Here is a 22,401-nt window from a genome sequence, read left to right as displayed (position 1 = left end):
GTATATACTTGCTTATAATATATACTTGCATATACTTGCTTATAATATATACTTGCATATAATTGCTTATAATATATACTTGCATATACTTGCTTATATTATATACTTGCATATACTTGCTTATATTATAAACTTGCATATACTTGCTTATAATATAAACTTGCATATACTTGCTTATAATATATACTTGCTTATAATATATACTTGCTTATAATATATACTGTCATATACTTGCTTATAATATATACTTGCATATACTTATAATATATACTTGCATATACTTGCTTATAATATATGGTGGTGGTGGTGGTACGTATTCCTCTTGGGCCGGAGCAAGGCTAGACCACGTCCAGGAGACCGTTCACCGTCAGAAAATCAAACACCATCAGCGGATCCTTCAAAATAATCTATGGGCTTATAATATTTACTGGCTTATAATATATACTTGCATATACTTGCTTATAATATATGGTGGTGGTGGTGGTGGTACGTATTCCTCTTGGGCCGGAGCAAGGCTAGACCACGTCCAGGAGACCGTTCACCGTCAGAAAATCAAACACCATCAGCGGATCCTTCAAAATAATCTATGGGCTTATAATATTTACTGGCTTATAATATATACTTGCATATACTCGCTGATATTATATACTTGCATATATTCGCTGATATTCGATACTTGCAAATACTCGCTTATATCATATACTTGCAATTACTCACTTATATTATATACTTGCATATACGAGCATATAATATATACTTGCTTATATTATATACTTGCATATACTTGCTTATAAAATAAACTATACTTGCATATACTCGCTTATATTATATACTTACATATACTCGCTTATATTATATACTTGCATATACTCGCTTATATTATATACTTGCATATACTCGCTTATATTATATACTTGCATATACTCGCTTATATCATATACTTACATTTACGTTCACCGACAGAAAATCAATCGGATCCTTCAAATTAATCTATGATCTTATAAAATATACTGGCTTATAATGTATACTTACATATATTCGCTGATATTGGATACTTGCTTATTATATATGCTTGCTTATAATATATACTGTCATATACTTGCTTATAATATATACTTGCATATACTTATAATATATACTTCATATACTTGCTTATAATATATGGTGGTGGCGGTGGTGGTGGTGGTGGTACGTATTCCTCTTGGGCCGGAGCAAGGCTAGACCACGTCCAGGAGACCGTTCACCGTCAGAAAATCAAACACCATCAGCGGATCCTTCAAAATAATCTATGGGCTTATAATATTTACTGGCTTATAATATATACTTGCATATACTCGCTGATATTATATACTTGCATATATTCGCTGATATTAGATACTTGCAAATACTCGCTTATATCATATACTTGCAATTACTCGCTTATATTATATACTTGCATATACGAGCATATAATATATACTTGCTTATATTATATACTTGCATATACGAGCATATAATATATACTTGCTTATATTATATACTTGCATATACTTGCTTATAATATAAACTATACTTGCATATACTCGCTTATATTATATACTTACATATACTCGCTTATATTATATACTTGCATATACTCGCTTATACTATATACTTGCATATACTCTCTTATATTATATACTTGCATATACTCGCTTATATTATATACTTACATTTACGTTCACCGACAGAAAATCAATCGGATCCTTCAAATTAATCTATGATCTTATAAAATATACTGGCTTATAATGTATGCTTACATATATTCGCTGATATTGGATACTTGCCTATTATATATACTTGCTTATAATATATACTAGAATATACTTGCTTATAATATATACTAGAATATACTTGCTTATAATATATGGTGGTGGCGGTGGTGGTGGTGGTGGTACGTATACTTGCATATACTTGCTTATAATATATACTTGCATATACTTGCTTATGATATATACTTTCATATACTTGCTTATAAAGTATACTTGCATATACTTATAATATACTTATAATATAATATACTTGCTTATTATATATACTTGCTTATAATATATACTAGAATATACTTGCTTATAATATATGGTGGTGGCGGTGGTGGTGGTGGTGGTACGTAAACTTGCATATACTTGCTTATAATATATACTTGCATATACTTGCTTGTAATATATACTTTCATATACTTGCTTATAAAATATACTTGCATATACTTATAATATATACTTGCATATACTTGCTTATATTGCTTATATACTTGCTAGTAATATATATTTGCTTATATTATATACTTGCATATACTCGCTTATATTATATACTTACATATACTCGCTTATATTATATACTTGCATATACTCGCTTATATTATATACTTGCATATACTCGCTTATATTATATACTTGCATATACTCGCTTATATTATATACTTACATATACTCGCTTATATTATATACTTGCATATACTTGCTTATAATATATACTTGCATATACTTGCTTATAATATCTACTTGCATATAATATATACTTGCATATGCTTGCTTATATTATTTACTTGTATATACTTGCTTATAATATATACAAGTATATAATATATACGTGCATAGACTTGCTTATAATATATGGGGGTGGTGGTGGTGGTGGTGGTGGTGGAGGAACGTATTCTTCTTGGGCCGGAACTAGGCTAGACCTCGTCCAGGAGACCGTTCACCGACAGAAAATCAATCGGATCCTTCAAATTAATCTATGATCTTATAAAATATACTGGCTTATAATGTATACTTGCATATATTCGCTGATATTGGATACTTGCTCATTATATATACTTGCTTATAATATATACTAGAATATACTTGCTTATAATATATACTAGAATTTACTTGCTTATAATATATACTTGAATATACTTGCTTATAATATATACATGCTTGTAATATATACTTGCATATACTTTCTTATATTATATACTTGCATATAATATATATTTGCTTATACTTGCCTATATAATATACTTGTATATACTCGCTTATATTATATACTTGCAAACACTCGCCTATATTATATACTTGCAAATACTCGCTTATATTATATACTTGCATATACTCGCTTATATTATATACTTGCATATACTCGCTTATATTAAATACTTGCATATACTCGCATATATTATATACTTGCTTGTAATATATATTTGCTGATATTATATACTTGCATATACTCGCTTATATTATATACTTGCAAATACTCGCTTATATTATATACTTGCAAATACTCGCTTATATTATATACTTGCATATACTAGCTTATATTATATACTTGCAAATACTCGCTTATATTATATACTTGCATATACGAGCATATAATATATACTTGCATATACTTATAATATATACTTGCATATACTTATAATATATACTTGCTTATTATATATGGTGGTGGTGGTGGTGGTACGTATTCCTCTTGGGCCGGAACAAGGCTAGACCACATCCTGGAGACCGTTCACCGACAGAAAATCAAACACCATCTGCGGATATTCCAAAATAATCCATGGGCTTATAATATATACTTGCATATATTCGCTGAAATTAGATACTTGCTTATTATATATACTTGCTTATAATACATACTAGAATATACTTGCTTATAATATAAACTAGAATATACTTGCTTATTATATACACTTGTTTATAATATATACTTGCATATACTTGCTAGTAATATATATTTGCTTTTATTATATACTTGCATATACTCGCTTATATTATATACTTGCATATACTCGCTTATATTATATACTTGCTTGTAATATATATTTGCTTATATTATATACTTGCATATACTCGCTTATATTATATACTTGCATATACTCGCTTATATTATATACTTGGATATACTAGCTTATATTATATACTTGCAAATACTCGCTTATATTATATACTTGCATATACGAGCATATAATATATACTTGCATATACTTGCTTATAATATATACTTGCTTATAATATATACTTGCATATACTTGCCTATAATATATGCTTGCATATACTTGCTTATAATATATACTTGCATATACTTATAATATATACTTGCATATACTTGCTTATAATATGTGGTGGTGTTGGTGGCGGTACGTATTCCTCTTGGGCCGGAACAAGGCTAGACCACGTCCAGGACACCGTTCACCGACAGAAAATCAAACACCAACTGCGGATCCTCCAAAATAATCCATGGGCTTATAATATATACTTGTATATATTCGCTGAAATTAGATACTTGCTTATTATATATACTTGCTTATAATACATACTAGAATATACTTGCTTATTATATACACTTGTTTATAATATATACTTGCATATACTTGCTAGTAATATATATTTGCTTATATTATATACTTGCATATACTCGCTTATATTATATACTTGCATATACTCGCTTATATTATATACTTGCATATACTCGCTTATATTATATACTTGCATATACTCGCTTATATTATATACTTGCATATACTCGCTTATATTATATACTTACATATACTCGCTTATATTATATACTTGCAAATACTCGCCTATAATATATACTTGCAAATACTCACTTATATTATATAATTGCATATACGAGCATATAATATATACTTGCATATACTTGCTTATAATATATACTTGCAAATAATATATACTTGCATATGCTTGCTTATATTATTTACTTGTATATACTTGCTTATAATATATACTTGCATATACTTGCTTATAATATATGCTTGCATATACTTGCCTATAATATATACTTGCATATACTTGCTTATATTATATACTTGCATATACTTGCTTATAATATAAACTTGCATATACTTGCTTATAATATATACTTGCATATACTTGCTTATAATACACTGGTTATCATAAATTAAGGAAAATTCACAAAAATCGCGATAACTCAAGAAATTACACATGGAATTTTATGAAACTTACCCACAATATACAACACATAGTAAGGTATTAAACAACATAAAAAGAAATTATCAGACATTAATAGTAGTATAGAAATTAGCACATGTATAAAATAAACAAATTGGAAGTATCGGTTTGCAATAGAAAAAGTACCTTTAATATGGAATATGATTGCCTCTAGAAGCAATACAGCACAAACAGCGATGTGTGATGCTTTCAATTATGCGGTCTATCAGTTCAATAGGAAGTGAGAGCCATTGCTCTTGTAAAGCAGTTGCAAGCGTGGCAAGGGTCTGAGGGGGCGGATTGATGGCAGATACACGCCTCCCTAGAGCATCCCAAACGTGCTCGATAGGATTCAAGTCCGGGGATCGAGCTGGCCACTCCATGCGAGTAATTGTTTCCTGTTGAAGATAATCATCAACAATGCGAGCTCTGTGTGGTCTTGCATTATCGTCCTGTAACAGGAAGCAATCACCAATTGCCCCGGCATATGGGCGCACATAAGCATCAAGGATGTTGTCTCGATAAACCTGAGCATTCACGGTTCCCCTTGGAAAGACATGGAGGTATGTGCGCCCTCCTAAGGATATGCCTCCCCAAACACAGACACTGCCTCTTCCGTATGCATCTCTTTCACGGATGTTTGATGGATGATAACGGGTCCCAGGTTCTCTCCATATCAAATAACGTCTACTGTCACTTTCTAGACTAAACCTGGACTCATCCGTAAAGAGAACAGGCCTCCATTGATCTGACGTCCAGTGGACATGTTGTCGGGCCCACTGCAAACGGTCTCTCCTATGGCGTGATGTGAGCGGCACGCAAATGGCTGGTCGTCTCGCATACAGACCACCTTCGTGGAGCCTTCTGCGCACAGTTGACGTTGACACCAACCTTCCGGTGGCTGCAGCAAGAGAGGATCTAAGATGTGTCGGAGTAGCGGTTCTATTCCTGCGTGCACTTAATGTCAAATATCGGTCATCGGCACTGGTCGTAACAGTTGGCCGTCCTTGACTGAACCTCCTAGATGCCGAATCTGTGGTTTGAAATTGCCTCCAAAGTCTATGAACCACAGATGGACTCACATTTAGCCATCTGGCCACTTCTGATTGACTCTGCCCTGCCTCTAGTCTCCCGATGGCTCTCCATCGTAGTTCTTCAGGCAAATGATGCCTAGAGGTCATTATTACGAATTGGCTATCTCAGATTTTCAATGTCGCAGTCACAGTAAAATTTGTGTGCTTTCTCTCAAACTTGGACTTTTATGCTCCAGGCAGATGACGTAAGCCGAGTGCAGCGCCACTAATTTGCATATTGCAATTTTACTCAGCTACTCTTAGTGGACAACATATGCAAATTTTGCACGGTTTGGCTTACTTTTGAAAGAGTTATCGCTATTTTTGTGATTTTTCCTTAATTTATGATAACCAGTGTATATACTTTCATATACTTGCTTATAATATATACTTGCATATACTTATAATATATACTTGCATATACTTGCTTATAATATATGGTGGTGGTGGTACGTATTCCTCTTGGGCCGGGACAAGGCTTGACCACGTCCAGGAGACCGTTCACTGACAGAAAATCAAACACCATCAGCGGATCCTCCAAAATAATCTATGGGCTTATAATATTTATTGGCTTATAATATATACTTGCATATACTCGCTGATATTATATACTTGCATATATTCGCTGATATGAGATACTTGCTTATAATATATACTAGAATATACTAGCTTATAATATATACTTGCTTATATTATATACTTGCATATACTTGCTTATATTATATACTTGCATATACTTGCTTATAATATAAACTTGCATATACTTGCTTATAATATATACTTGTATATACTTGCTTATAATATATACTTTCATATACTTGCATATATTTGCTTATAATTTATACTTTCATATACTTGCATATACTTGCTTATAATATATGGTGGTGGAACGTATTCCTCTTGGGCCGGAACAAGACTAGACCACGTCCAGGAGACCGTTCAAGGACAGAAAATCAAACACCATCTGCGGATCCTCCAAAATAATCTATGGGCTTATAATATATACTGGCTTATAATATATTTGCATATACTTTCTAATATTATATACTTGCATATAATATATACTTGCATATACTTGCTTATATTATTTACTTGTATATACTTGCTTATAATATAAACTTGCATATTCTTGCTGATAATATATACTTGCATATACTTATAATATATACTTGCATATACTTGCTTATAATATATACTTGCATATACTTATAATATATACTTGCATATACTTTCTTATAATGTATGGTGGTGGTGGTGGTGGTGGTGGTGGTACGTATTCCTCTTGGGCCGGAACAAGGCTAGACCACGTCCTGGAGACCGTTCACCGACAGAAAATCAAACACCATCTGCGGATCCTCCAAAATAATCCATGGGCTTATAATATATACTTGCATATATTCGCTGAAATTAGATACTTGCTTATTATATATACTTGCTTATAATATATACTAGAATATACTTGCTTATAATATACACTTGTTTATAATATATACTTGCATATACTTGCTAGTAATATATATTTGCTTATATTATGTACTTGCATATACTCGCTTATATTATATACTTGCACATACTCGCTTATATTATATACTTGCTTGTAATATATATTTGCTTATATTATATACTTGCATATACTCGCTTATATTATATACTTGCATATACTCGCTTGTATTATATACTTACATATACTCGCTTGTATTATATACTTACATATACTCGCTTATATTATATACTTGCAAATACTCGCTTATAATATATACTTGCATATAATATATACTTGCCTATGCTTGCTTATATTATTTACTTGTATATACTTGCTTATAATATATACTTGCTTATAATATATACTTGCTTATAATATATACTTGCTTATAATATATACTTGCATATACTTGCTTATAATATACACTTGCATATACTTATAATATATACTTGCATATACTTGCTTATAATATATGGTGGAGGTGGTACGTATTCCTCTTAGGCGGGAACAAGGCTAGACCACGTCCAGGAGACCGTTCACCGACAGAAAATCAAACACCATCTGCGGATCCTCCAAAATAATCCATGGGCTTATAATATATACTTGCATATATTCGCTGAAATTAGATACTTGCTTATTATATATACTTGCTTATAATATATACTAGAATATACTTGATTATAATATACACTTGTTTATAATATATACTTGCATATACTTGCTAGTAATATATATTTGCTTATATTATATACTTGCATATACTCGCTTATATTATATACCTGCATATACTCGCTTATATTATATACTTGCTTGTAATATATATTTGCTTATATTATATACTTGCATATACTGGCTTATATTATATACTTGCATATACTAGCTTATATTATATACTTGCTTGTAATATATATTTGCTTATATTATATACTTGCATATACTCGCTCCTGCAAGATTGATTGAGCCTCTGCCAGCCTGACTGATTGAGCCGCTTCCTGCCTGACTGATTGAACCGAAGCCTGCATGTATGAACAAGAATAAATATTTTTTAAACATTTTCTTTAAATGCATTTTTCATTATTATTATTTAAGAAGTTTTGGCTAATAGATATAGTCATAAATGGATTTTAATACAGGACTGACTGATTGAGCCTCTGCCTGCCTGTCTGATTGAGCCTCTGCCTGCCTGCCTGACTGATTGAGCCTCTGCCTGCCTGCCTGCCTGACTGATTGAGCCTCTGCCTGCCTGCCTGCCTGACTGATTGAGCCGCTGCCAGCCTGACTGATATAGCCGCTTCCTGCCTGACTGATTGAACCGAAGCCTGCATGTAAGAACGAGAATAAATATTTTTTAAACATTTTCTTTAAATGCATTTTTTAATATTATTATTTAGACACTTCAGTTTTTCTTTTAAAATCAAGTTGATCAGGAAGTTTTGGCTAATAGATGTGGTAATAAAATGGATTTTAATATAGGCCTGACAGATTGATCTGCTGCCTGCCTGACTGATTGAGCCGCTGCCTGACTGATTGATCCGCCGCCTGCCTGCCTGACTGATTGAGCCGCTGCCTGACTGCCAGACAGATTGAGCCGCCGCCTGTCTGACTGAGTGAGCTGCCTGACTGATGGAGCCGCTGCCTGTCTGACTGATGGAGCCGCTGCCTGCCTGACTGATGGAGCCGCTGCCTGCCTGACTGATGGAGCCGCTGCCTGTCTGACTGATGGAGCCGCTGCCTGCCTGACTGATGGAGCCGCTGCCTGTCTGACTGATGGAGCCGCTGCCTGCCTGACTGATAGAGCCGCTTCCTGCCTGACTGATTGAACCTAAGCCTGCATGTATGAACAAGAATAAATATTTTTTAAACATTTTCTTTAAATGCATTTTGCATTATTATTATTTAGGAAGTTTTGGCTAATAGATATGGTAATAAAATGGATTTTAATGCAGGACTGACTGATTGAGCCGATGCCTGCCTGACTGATTGAGCCGATGCCTGCCTGCCTGACAGATTAAGCCGCTGCCAGCTTGACTGATTGAGCCGCATCCTGCCTGACTGATTGAACCGAAGCCTGCATGTATGAACAAGAATAAATATTTTTTAAACATTTTCTTTAAATGCATTTTTAATATCATTATTTAGACACTTCAGTTTTTCTTTTAAAATCAAGATGATCATGAAGTTTTGGCTAATAGATGTGGTAATAAAATGGATTTTAATATAGGACTGACTGATTGAGCTGCTGCCTGCCTGGCAGATGGTGCCAATGCCTGCCTGACTAATTGAGCCACTGCCTGCCTGACTAATTGAGCCGCTGCCTGCCTGTCTGATTGAGCCACTGTCTGCCTGCCTGACTGATGGAGCCGCTGCCTGCCTGACTGATTGAGCCTCTGCCTGACTGATTGAGCCTCTGCTTGCCTGCCTGACTGATTGAGCCTCTTCCTGCCTGCCTGACACATAGAGCCGCTGCCTGCCTGACTGATTGAGCCACTGCCTGCTTGTATTTTTTTACTAGAGTATTATATGAATATTGAACGTTATCTAAATGTTTACACTTTTCTTTCACTAAATTGCTGTTATGAACTGTTATTATACGGATGCTTTCTATGCATTAGAGGGACAGTGATCTGCAGCAGCAAAGTGCGTAGGAGTGACTCGGAAGTTTCGTAATGACTGATTGAGCGTGTGGCATGAAGTAGAGGTGGTAGACGGCCGTTCTGCTTCGTCTTCATATTTCACACTCCTCCAGCCGTTTTGGAACTTCTCGATTCAAGCGCGCAAGTTTCAGCTGTGAAACATTGAACTCGTTCAGGGTCGAAACTTTAGCGTTAATTCTTTTACATTGCATCCTATTTCAATTGTAGAATTTAAATTTAAAAGCTTTTCATTAATGCACTATTCGCGGTAATTTAGCCAGCCTGATTGACTGATGATTGATAGAGCCACTGCCTGCCTGACTGATTGAACCGCTGCCTGCCTGACTGATTGAACCGCTGCCTGCCTGACTGATTGAACCGCTGCCTGCCAGACTGATTGAACCGCTGCCTGCCTGTCTGTCTGATCGAGTCTCTGCCTGCCTGACTGATTGAGCCGCTGCCTGCCTGACTGATTGAGCCGCTGCCTGCCTGACTGATTGAGCCGCTGCCTGCCTGCCTGACAGATTGAGCCGCTGCCTGCCTGTCTGATTGAGCCGCTGTCTGCCTGTCTGATTGAGCCGCAGCCTGCCTGACTTATTGAGCCGCTGCCTGGACTTATTGAGCCGCTGCCTGCCTGTCTGATTGAGCCGATGCGTGCCTGACTTATTAAGCCGCTTGCTGCCTAACTGATTGAACCGAAACCTGCATGTATGAAAAAAAATATTTTTTAAGCATTTTCTTTGAATGCATTTTCATTATTATTATTTAGGAAGTTTTTTCTAATAGATATAGTAATAAAATGAATTTTTATACAGGACTGACTGATTGAGCCGATGCCTGCCTGACTGATTGAGCCAATGCCTGCCTGCCTGACTGAATTAACCGCTGCCTGTCTGACTGATGGAGCCGCTGCCTACCTGACTGATTGAACCACTGCCTGCCTGACTGATTGAGCCGCTTCCTGCCTGACTGATTGAACCGAAGCCTGCATGCATGAACAAGAATATATATTTTTTAAACATTTTCTTTAAATGCATTTTACATTATTATTATTTAGGAAGTTTTGGCTAATAGATATAGTAATAAAATGGATTTTAATACAGGACTGACTGATTGAGCCGATGCCTGCCTGACTGATTGAGCCGATGCCTGCCTGACTGATTGAACCGAAGCCTGCATGCATGAACAAGAATATATATTTTTTAAACATTTTCTTTAAATGCATTTTACATTATTATTATTTAGGAAGTTTTGGCTAATAGATATAGTAATAAAATGGATTTTAATACAGGACTGACTGATTGAGCCGATGCCTGCCTGACTGATTGAGCCGATGCCTGCCTGACTGATTGAGCCTATGCCTGCCTGACTGATTGAGCCGATGCCTGCCTTCCTGACAGATTGAGCCGCTACCTGCCTGACTGATTGAGCCGCATCCTGCCTGACTGATTGAACCGAAGCCTGCATGTATGAACAAGAATAAATATTTTTTAAACATTTTCTTTAAAAGCATTTTTTAATATTATTTATTTAGACGCTTCAGTTTTTCTTTTAAAATCAAGTTGATCACGAAGTTTTGGCTAATAGACGTGGTAATAAAATTGATTTTAATATAGGACTGACTGATTGAGCTGCATCCTGCATGGCTAATGGAGCCCATTCCTGCCTGACTAATTGAGCCGCTGCCAGCCTGTTTGATTGAGCCACTGCCTGCCTGCCTGACTGACTGATTGAGCCTATGCCTGCCTGACTGATTGAGCCTATGCCTGCCTGACTGATTGAGCCTATGCCTGCCTGACTGACTAATTGAGCCTCTGCCTGCCTGCCTGCCTGCCTGCCTGCCTGACTGACTGATTGAGCCGCTGTCTGCCCGCCTGACAGATTGAGCCGCTGCCTGCTTGTATTTTTTTACTAGAGTATTATATGAATATTGAACGTTATCAAAATGTTTACACTTTTCTTTCACTAAATTGCTGTTATGAACTGTTATTATACGGATGCTTTCTATGCATTAGAGGGACAGTGATGTGCAGCAGCAAAGTGCGTAGATGTGAGTCGGAAGTTTCGTAATGACTGATTGAGCGTGGGGCATGAAGTGGAGGTGGTAGACAGCCGTTCTGCTTCGTCTTCATGTTTCACACTCATCCAGCCGTTTCGGAACTTCTCGATTCACGCGTGCAAGTTTTTGCTGTGATACATTGTACTCGTTCAGGGTCGAAACTTTAACGTTAATTCTTTTACATTGTATCCTATTTCAATTGTAGAATTTAAATTTAAAAGCTTTTCATTAATGCACTATTCGCGGTAATTTAGCCAGCCTGATTGACTGATGATTGATAGAGCCACTGCCTGCCTGACTGATTGAACCGCTGCCTGCCTGACTGATTGAACCGCTGCCTGCCTGACTGATTGAGCCGTTGTCTGCCTGACTGATTGAACCGCTGCCTGCCTGTCTGTCTGATCGAGCCGCTGTCTGCCTGACTGATTGAGCCGCTGCCTGCCTGACTGATTGAGCCGCTGTCTGCCTTACTGACAGATTGAGCCGCTGCCTGCCTGACTGACAGATTGAGCCGCTGCCTGCCTGTCTGATTGAGCCGCTGCCTGCCTGTGTGATTGAGCCGCTGCCTGCCTGACTTATTGAGCCGCTGCCTGCCTGACTGATTGAGCCACTGCCTGCCTGTCTGATTGAGCCGATGAATGCCTAACTGATTGAGCCGCTTCCTGCCTGACTGATAGAACCGAAGCCTTTTTTTCAAAATCAAGTTGATCAGGACGTTTTGGCTAATAAATGTGGTAATAAAATGGATTTTAATATAGGACTGATTGAGTGAGCTGCTGCCTGCCTGGCTGATGGAGCCGCTGCCTGCCTGACTGATTGAGCCGATGCCTGCCTGACTGATTGAGCCAATGTCTGCATGTATCAACAAAAATAAATATTTTTTAAACATTTTCTTTAAATGCATTTTTCATTATTATTATTTATACCCTTCAGTTTTTCTTTTAAAATCATGTTGACCAGAAAGTTTTGGCTAATAGATGTGGTAATGAAATGGATTTTAATATAGGACTGTTGGTGCTTAAAAATATGCTTTGTATTCCAAAACTTTCTCGCAAATTTGCTAACAGGTTGCTTAAATTTGTATAAAAATATAAGTTTATTTATTTAAAACTATTATGTATAAAATTGCATTGTGCTTGATGTAGAGTTAAAACGTGGATTTTGAAAATTAAATATGTTTTAAAATTTTTCTTTAAATGCTTAATTCAGTATTATTATTCATAGTTTAGTTTTTCTTTTAAAATAAAGTTGTAATTGTTTTCGTATAATTTCATGCATACTTGTACTAGAACAAAACTGTTAATATTCCTTATTTTAGTACTGTACTGCTCTGATACAAAATTTGTTAACTGCTTTTATGTTAAAATAAGGATTAAAACAAACCATGACAAAGTTTAAGTCAGATTTCTTAATAACAAAAGAAAAAAGTTAATGTTGAAGGTGTGGAAAAGCTTCATACTGTGTATTTTACTAGTTTCTTTTCGAAAATGGCAGTCAGCAAATTTTGCATCTAGAAAATTTCAAGTCTATAGTTATAGCTATTTAATAGTTCTTGAGTAAATGAGAGATAAATAATTTTCAGGTAAACAATTTCATTTACTGATTTTATTTTAATTTTTAAAAAATTCCCGCAGTGAAGTTAAAGTTGCAAGTTCGAATTTTGGATTGTCGTTTTGTTTATAAGTATATGGGCAAATCTCTAGAACCTTTAACCTATGGTGTCTTTAAGCTTTTCTTATAAATATATAACATAATAAGGGAAAATATTAATTCTAATAAAATTACAGGAGTAACTATGCATTATTAACTTTAAAATACGTTTAGTTTTGATCGCGAATAACTTGCTTTTATCTTTCATTTCTTACTTCAAACCTACATTTGACAACTTTTCATGAGTGTTGCTTAGAGGGTTTAACATACTTTTTATTTTATTTTTTTTTTCATTATGTATTCCGTTTAAAAAAATCTGAAAATCACTAACGACGTAATTTAGTAGCTCAGCTGTACTATCATATTTTCTTGAATGATATTTTTCGTGAATATTGGCTTTTGCAAACACTTAAAGTTTGCCGCGAAATTTTGGCACGTCAAACCGTAACCATCGAAAATTGAAAAAAAAGGTGTACAATCCAATTCTGCGAGTTTTATGTTAGTGATATTCCAAAAGCTTATTTAAAGTAGAACAAACTTGTATCATTATTATAGATAAATATTTTTATTTGCAGTAATTATAAATTAATCGAATTTATCACAAACTGTCATTCGGTGAGGTAACAGCAACGATGTCAAGACCGTAACCCGACGCAGATCTAAAAAGTAAATGTAAAATCAATCAAAATTTTGAGCACACGTTTGTCACTGCCTAATTTATTTTCTGTGTTGTGTGCATCGCATTGCGTTGCATCTGAGTAAAGTTTTCGATCTATTCCGTAGGTTGTCCAGACCGTAACCCTGTCAAACCGTAACCTCAGGATTAATTAATTGAATTTAACATATCAGAAATTAGTTTTTTCCCTATGTTTTGCTAATTGAAGATATTTTTTGACTGAAAATAATTAAAGTAAGCCTTTTTATACATTTTATAACAATTTAACTTAATATTAAAATTTTTCAATTTATTTATGATACTAATTATTTTTGATGAAAAATAAAGGGTAAATATGGAAAATTCAAAAATTTTAATTTTTTGTTTATACTTATAAGGGCATCAACATTTTCGATGTTCACGATTATTTTCTGATGTTTCATACATTCTGGACAATTCTGGAGATGTAAAAATAGTGTGCCTATATTTTTTTTTTAATTTTTTATTTTTTTATCAAAAGTTAAAGGTTCTAGAGATTTGCCCATATGTATACAAGGGAGATTGGAGATTTGCATGGAGATTGTATGGAGATTTGCCCATATGACAAGCAATTTTGACTGCATCAGGATCGGTCAATCCACATGCCTTAAAATGATTTTTAATTCTCTTCATTCTTCGGGGGAGGCCGTTTTACTTTGCAGGACTGATATACGCCCACCCCCGTAGTGGGCCAGCATTCAAGGTTTCGTGGCCAAAATTAGTATTTCGATAAAATTTGTTTCAAAATTTGAGAGTTTTTATTAAGGGGTTTTTATGTGCAGGTAAATTGAATTCATAGTTGAAATACACTAAAAATACCCAAAAAAACAAAATGGCGGCTGAAATATGGCGAGCAAAAACAAAAAATAATAATATAGTACTTTTAAATAATTAAATATAGCAATGAAAATATAATAATTTTCGTAATTTTATATTAGAAATGAAAAGCAAATTATATTTCCGAAGTGATCTTACAAAATAACGCGAATTAATTAAAAAATAACTCGAAAACATGAAAAAAAAAACATAATTTTTGTTTTTCGGTATATTTAGTCCGCCTTTGCAATACAAACGAAATGGGGTAGGTTTTTTCGAAAGAAGAAACATCAAAGAAGACAACAACAAAAAAGTTTAGCTAGTTACCTTGTGGAACTTTTTGGAATTAACTTTCGAAACTCATTCAAACATTGTAAAATGTCAAATTATAAGATATAAACTATAAGTTTGTCAAGAGTATTAACTAATCCAACAAATTGAAAAATTGTACTATAATTTCGGACTAATTACTCTGATAAAAATATAACACTAAGGTGAAATTCCTATATATATTTCTGAAATGAAACTTTAAAAGTTACATTTAAAAAACTATTTGTAACATATTTTTCATTACATTGTACTCTCGTCCGTCCAAAAAGTAAATTACAATGTTTGGAATGATTATGAATTATTAATTTGGACTATATTAAAACTGCCTACACATATTTGAGTTGAAAATGTAATTTTTGACTTTTGGCCAAAGATTATGATCTTCTGGCTCACAGTGCGCGGGTGCATTGACATTTCCTTTTAATACATTCGTCGGCGTTTAGATTCGTGCAGGCGGCAACATTTATACGCATATGCAATTGTGAGGTAAGTGAATGTACTAACTCTGAACAAGCTTATACAGTAAAGAAAACTTTAAGAACAAAAAAATTCTTTTTTGAAAACGAACTTAATGAATCAATACACAAAAAGAGTTGATTAAAATATCGATTCCTTCGTTTATCTCAGATCCACTATAAATCAGACGATATCATTGAGAGTCTACCATGTAAAAGAATATGGATGGTTGACTGAATGTAAACAATAACAAACTTCTTAAAACCAGAAGAAATTTAGAGAACTTCCAGTGTATCTTACCTAAATAGCAAAATAAGGTTTATTTGTCACTCGGCAAAAATCTTTTAATGCAAATCTAATAAAAAATTTTATACGGTTTACATGTAAACTTTCTAACCTTAAAACGAGATCTGAGATAGTCTGCTGTATTCTATTCACTTTACTGTTGTATTACGCTGTTCCCCAGTCCAAAGCCTTGGAAAACAACCTTTTATATAAAAACCTTCAATCGAGGTTGTCTTAGGGTTTTAAAGCATGAAAAAATCTTTAAATGAAGCCAGTCTAATGGTGAAAACAATCTTAAATCTAGGTAATTATAAGGTTTCTTTTCGCAGCGTTTTGTACTCTCAAATAAAATCCACCTTGTCATAGAATTCGATCCTAGCGCTCGTATGACGTCTGCCAAAACATCATTCTGGACATGACGCCACTTTTCCATGATTCTGCACGCTTCATCTGTTATTAGTTTCATATTATATTCTTTATAGCTTTTAGTTCCGTGTGAAAATTATCTTTTTCTATACCATTTATGTGTCCGTTTTCATAAACACACATTTTCAGATCATGTCCATTTTCTTAATCACATATTTTTAGCTGTGTCCATTTTCTTAAACATGCAATTTGTGCTGTGTCCAGTCTAAGAAGTTCATCGACAGGAAATATTTCCCTTTCTTTTTAAATCCATTTAGTGATTACGTGAAAACCTTAAAAGAAGGTTTTCGCACAGTATAGTTTTGCAGGACATTAGAAAACAATAAAAAATTTAGGAATTTCGTTCGTTTATTTGCTTTGTCTTAAGTGAAGTGTTTTGCATACAATATTTTTAATATTTTTGTGCAAAATTTTTATATTTGCATTACCTCGTTTCCTTGGAAAAAGCCTTTATCTTTGTATTTCTGTTTCCCTTATGAAAAAATCGAGGTATAAATGAGGTATAAACAAGGTATATTTTAAAGGTATAAAGGAGGTTGTTATTTAAATACGTCGTTGAGGTTGAAAGGGGTGCAAATGAATACCTCAAAACCAACCTCAAATATACCTTAAATATACCTCCAGAGGTATATATGTTTCAACCTAAGGTGTTTAATTTTACATCTGGGGAGAGGTAGATATTTACTACTTTAAAGTGTTTCATTTTCAACCTTAGGTTATTACTTATCAGCCTGAAGTATATTTTTTTACACTTGCGGAAGTATTTTTTCAACAACCTAAGGTGTGTCATTTTACACTTCAGGTTATTATAAATCAACCTCAGGTGTGTTTTGTTCGACTTCAGGTAATTATTTTTCAACCTCAGGTATCTAATTTTATGCTTGTAGAGGTATATATTTTTCAACCTATGGTGTGTCATTTTACACTTCTGGTTGTTATAAATCAGCCTCAAATGTATTTTGTTCTACCTCAGGTAATTATTTTTCAACCTCAGGTATATAATTTTATGCTTGTAGAGATATATATTTTTCAGCCTAAGGTGGGCCATTTTACACTTCTGGTTGTTATAAATCAACCTGAAGTGTATTTTCAACACTTGGAAAGGTTATTTTTTATTAGCGCCATGTGTTCCATGTTCTACCTTGAGTTATTATTTCGTAACTTCAAGTATATATTTTTCTATTTTTAGAAGTATTAATTTATTTTACACTTCAAGCTTATGTAGCTCAACTTAAATCTGTTCTTTTTAGCACTTACGAAGGTGAGGTGTTATACGGACCACCTAGTTTATTAATTTTTAGACTCACTATATAAAAAATATAATATATATAAAGATATTATTTATATTATATGAAGAATAATGTATATCATTATATTTTTTTCACTAGTAGAGATCATTTATCAACCTGAAATTTTTAATATTAGACCTTTGGCAGTAATTGCTTTTGTTAAGCTATAAAAGAAAGTTCCAAATGCATAATTCTTCTATAATTTTGATAGATTGATTTAAATCATCTTAAAATAACACTTATCCAAATTCTACAGTTAGTAAAAATTATTTATGGGAACTCATACTTATATTTTTAGAAGATAGTTGTCTAAGGTGCTTGAATTTTTAAAGCTATAAAACTACAAATTTAAATAATTAGTCAGCTGAAATTCAAAGTACTACTTTTATTTAAAACTAAAATGTCATTTTTTTACAAACCAACAAAATTATTTTAAAAACTGTTTCCGTCTACATGTTGAAACTTGTAATTATTGGAAACTAAAAGAAAAAAAAATGAATTAGTAAGAAAGTCATATTTACAATAATAGTGGCAGGTTTTAAAATATTAGAAATTGTTTTTTTTTTTATGATTTAAATTAACTGGATGAAATTAATTTTCTTTTTCAGATAAATAGTATTACTCTTCTGCTATTTCAACTCAATCCTCGTAGCTAAAAAGCATGGTATGTATCACAGCCACAAGATAAAATACACTGAAGACAGTATAACCATTAACAACATATACAGAAATTCAAATATACAGGGTGTTTATAAAGTCCCGGACTAATTTTGATGTTTAATAACTCATAAAATAATAAAGATAGATTAAAATTAATAATATAAATGGTTAGATAGACTCAAAAAGTTTCATGACCCTTGTCAATGAATTTCCACGTGTGCCCCATTCGTCGCATGGAGAATATCAAGTCGATAGTCAATTTCACGCCAGGTAGCGGCAAGCATGTCGGCATCCACAGAGGGTATTGCGGTTGCAATTCTGGCTTTTAGGTCATCAATGTTCGACACGATCCTCCTGTAAACATTGTCCTTTATAAATCCCCAAAGAAAAAAGTCCAGTGGCGTTATATCAGGTGATCTGGGTGGCCAAGGGATTGGACCTCCTCGCCCAATCCATCTTCCTGGAAAATGGTCATTCAAAGAACTACGAACGATGATACCCCAATGAGGTGGTGCACCATCTTGTTGCAAAAAGACATGTGGCTGAAGCTCTTCTAGTTGTGGAAATACGAAGTTTTCCAACATGTCTAAGTATACGCCTGATGAGACCGTCTTTTCTGTAAAAAAGAAAGCTACCTGGCGTGAAATTGACTATCGACTTGATATTCTCCGTGCGACGAAGGGGGCAAACGTGGAAGTTCATTGACAAGGGTCATGAAACTTTTTGAGTCTATCTAACCATTTATGTTATTAATTTTAATCTATCTTTATTATTTAATGAGTTATCAAACATCAAAATGGGTCCGGGACTTTATAAACATCCTGTATAATTCCAATCTTATTATGCAATTCTAACACTTTTTATTTTTCTATACATCTGTAACATTATGGTACTTGTAAGTTTAATAATTAGATTTTCTATTTTGTCTTTTTTCAAAAATCTCTTAACTCAATAAACCTAGTCTATATTTTTAAACTTTTTGTCAGACTTCATGAAACTAACAGCTTTTTTTTTAAATTTTTGACGTTGATTCTGAAAAGGACTTACGTTATTGTCAATCACATCAGAGTTTCTTAAAAAATAGTTATTTTAATATTTTTTAATCTATGTAATCAAGAATCAACAATCGTTTAATAAATTAAAATTTTAAAGTTATGTACCAATTTTTATTCTTTTTTTACACTCGAATAGAACAAATTACAAATTGATAAGGAGCATTTATTTTAAAGTTGTGAGTAATTTTATGTGAGGAAAATGTCTAAGAGAGAATGATTTGAAATAATACTTTTAAAATAAATTGAGTATAATATCTCCTATATAACTTATAATACCGAGCAGAATAAAACTAATAGTTAGTTGTTACAAACACTTGTTTAAATATAAATACACATCCCATAGGATTCAAAACAATGCATATTACTTTCAACCATATATGTTTTTATTTGCAATTGATTTTATTCAATTCAGGATCAAAACTGCATACTATACTGACTTATTTCTAAAAAATTTAAGATTTCCGAAATTCGCAAATTTTTGAAGTAGTGAACCCTAAACAGCTGCATGAAAATGCTCATAACCTTGAAACAAATTGTCATATAAACTTGAAATCGGAATTAATTTAATTCTGCTCAATATTCTAATAAGTAATAACAATCTGCTTAGTAAATAATTAACGTGGGCAAAATGCGAGAAAATAACATGTAGTGAAAATAGCAGTTTTGTGATCAAACATGAAGAAGTGAGCTAGTACAGTTACTAGTTTTCAATCATCAAATATCTAGCAAACCATTGTTATCAACAATTACATAAATTCTGTAGTTTATTAGGAGAGATTACTTTTTCTTTTAGTTACAAATTCAGAACTATTTCCTAGGGGAAGGCTGAGTAGCTTGCTAGTCTCTTCTTCTGCGCCGCTGCGCATGTGCTATTTACAACCTAGGTCATCTCAGCAATATCAGGGAACTGTGGATAAGCTCTGTAAATATATATATAAACTTTGTACATATATAAACAATATAAACTTTGCAACAAATATCCAAAGATAAGCATACAGCTATAGTAGAATTTCAAAGCAAAATTGCTATTCTAAAAATCTTTCAATTTTCAATGACTTATTTATAAGAGAAATTCTGAACATTTTTCTCAATTAATCAGCGTGCATACTGCTACGTTAAAACATATACATTTAAGCAAAATAAAAAGAATAGTTCTATTTGAATAAATTACAAACAATAAAATATACTGTGCATAACCTGCTATAACGATTCACCAGTAACGTTATCCTAAACAGCGACGAAAAATATTTCGGTTATTCTCTGTTATTGCTAAGCCTACAACGATAGCCTCTAAGAATATCCTCCAACTTAAATTATTTAAGATCAGGAAGCGTGGTTAAAACAAAAATAATAACATTTAAGTTTAAAAATTGAAACACATTTGATTAAAAGTGATAAAACTAAATTAATAAATGTCAAGCACACTTACCGAATTTCAAATAGACTTTCGATTGTCAACACACACGCCATTTACCGGTTCGCATGGAACTCTGGGAGGTGAGCTAGTTAATATGAAGTGCACTTTAAACAACCTTAAAACAAGCTTAGGTATAAATAAAATGACTTCATACACCTCAATAAATACCTCACTCTCTTTAGTTGAAATAAAGTATATTTTTTTATACCTCATAAATACCTCACTATCGTTAGTAGAAAAAGGGTATATTTTTTTATGCCTCGTAAATACCTCACTCTCGTTAGTTGAAATAAGGTTGATTTTTTTATACCTCATAAATACCTCTTTTGTTACAAGTGTAAAAAAAACAGCCTCGTATACCTTAAAAATCACTTTATCAGTCTGGATGATTTGAAGTGAATTTAAAACAACCTCAAAATAAGCTTAGGTATAAATAAAATGACTTCATATACCTCAATAAATACCTCACTCTCGTTAGTTGAAATAAGGTAAAAATTTTTATGACTCAAAAATACCTCTTTTGTTACAAGTGTAAGAAAATAAACCTGGTATACCTTAAAAATCACCTTATCAGTCTGGATGATTTGAAGTGAATTTTAAACAACCTCAAAACAAGCTGAAGTATTTGTAAATCAACCTCGTACACCTTAATTACAACCTTTACAAGGTATAATTTTTATTGCTGTTTTCTCTGCAACCTTAAATATACCTCAAAACAACCTTAATACCTCAAAAATACCTCAAATCAACCTTAAATATACCTTAAATTTTCGTAAGGGTTACCTCATCATGACAACTCAAGGGCGCCGGCAGCGGGGTGCACTTGCACTCCCCTGGCTTTGTTTTTTGTATTTTTAACAATTAAAGCGATACAGAAAAACAATTTTGTTATAAAAAATTTTTACTAAAAATATTTTTTTTCAAAAACAAATAATTGATACATAACAATTAAAAAATTGTTTAATCAAACAAGAATTGTAATCGTCTTGTTTGCTGTCCAAATCTGTTTATAACTTTTTCAATAAATTCTGAGTCGTCTTTGATTCTTTTCTAATGTACACTGAGCATGCTCAAACTTGGCAGATATCTAAGCTATATTTTGAAATTT

At 33.3% G+C, this 22,401-nt stretch overlaps 1 long non-coding RNA gene across 1 annotated transcript; it reads right to left on the bottom strand.

Annotated features, from left to right (window-relative positions):
- Positions 1-18,531: 18,531 nt before the first annotated feature.
- LOC147809910 (uncharacterized) lies at positions 18,532-22,208 on the bottom strand. Its single transcript, XR_015433878.1, has 3 exons — positions 21,306-22,208; positions 20,658-20,796; positions 18,532-18,640 (listed from the first exon to the last, which is right to left on the bottom strand). It is a non-coding gene; the product is annotated as an uncharacterized LOC147809910 (long non-coding RNA).
- Between the last annotated feature and the right edge of the window lie 193 nt (positions 22,209-22,401).

The sequence above is a fragment of the Parasteatoda tepidariorum genome, chromosome 5, assembly GCF_982258835.1.
Source record: "Parasteatoda tepidariorum strain Cologne lab strain chromosome 5, Ptep-v5.0, whole genome shotgun sequence".
NCBI classification, from domain to species: domain Eukaryota; kingdom Metazoa; phylum Arthropoda; class Arachnida; order Araneae; family Theridiidae; genus Parasteatoda; species Parasteatoda tepidariorum.
The sequence above is the reverse complement of the archived record's forward strand: the minus strand, read 5'-3'. Positions and strand labels throughout refer to the sequence as shown.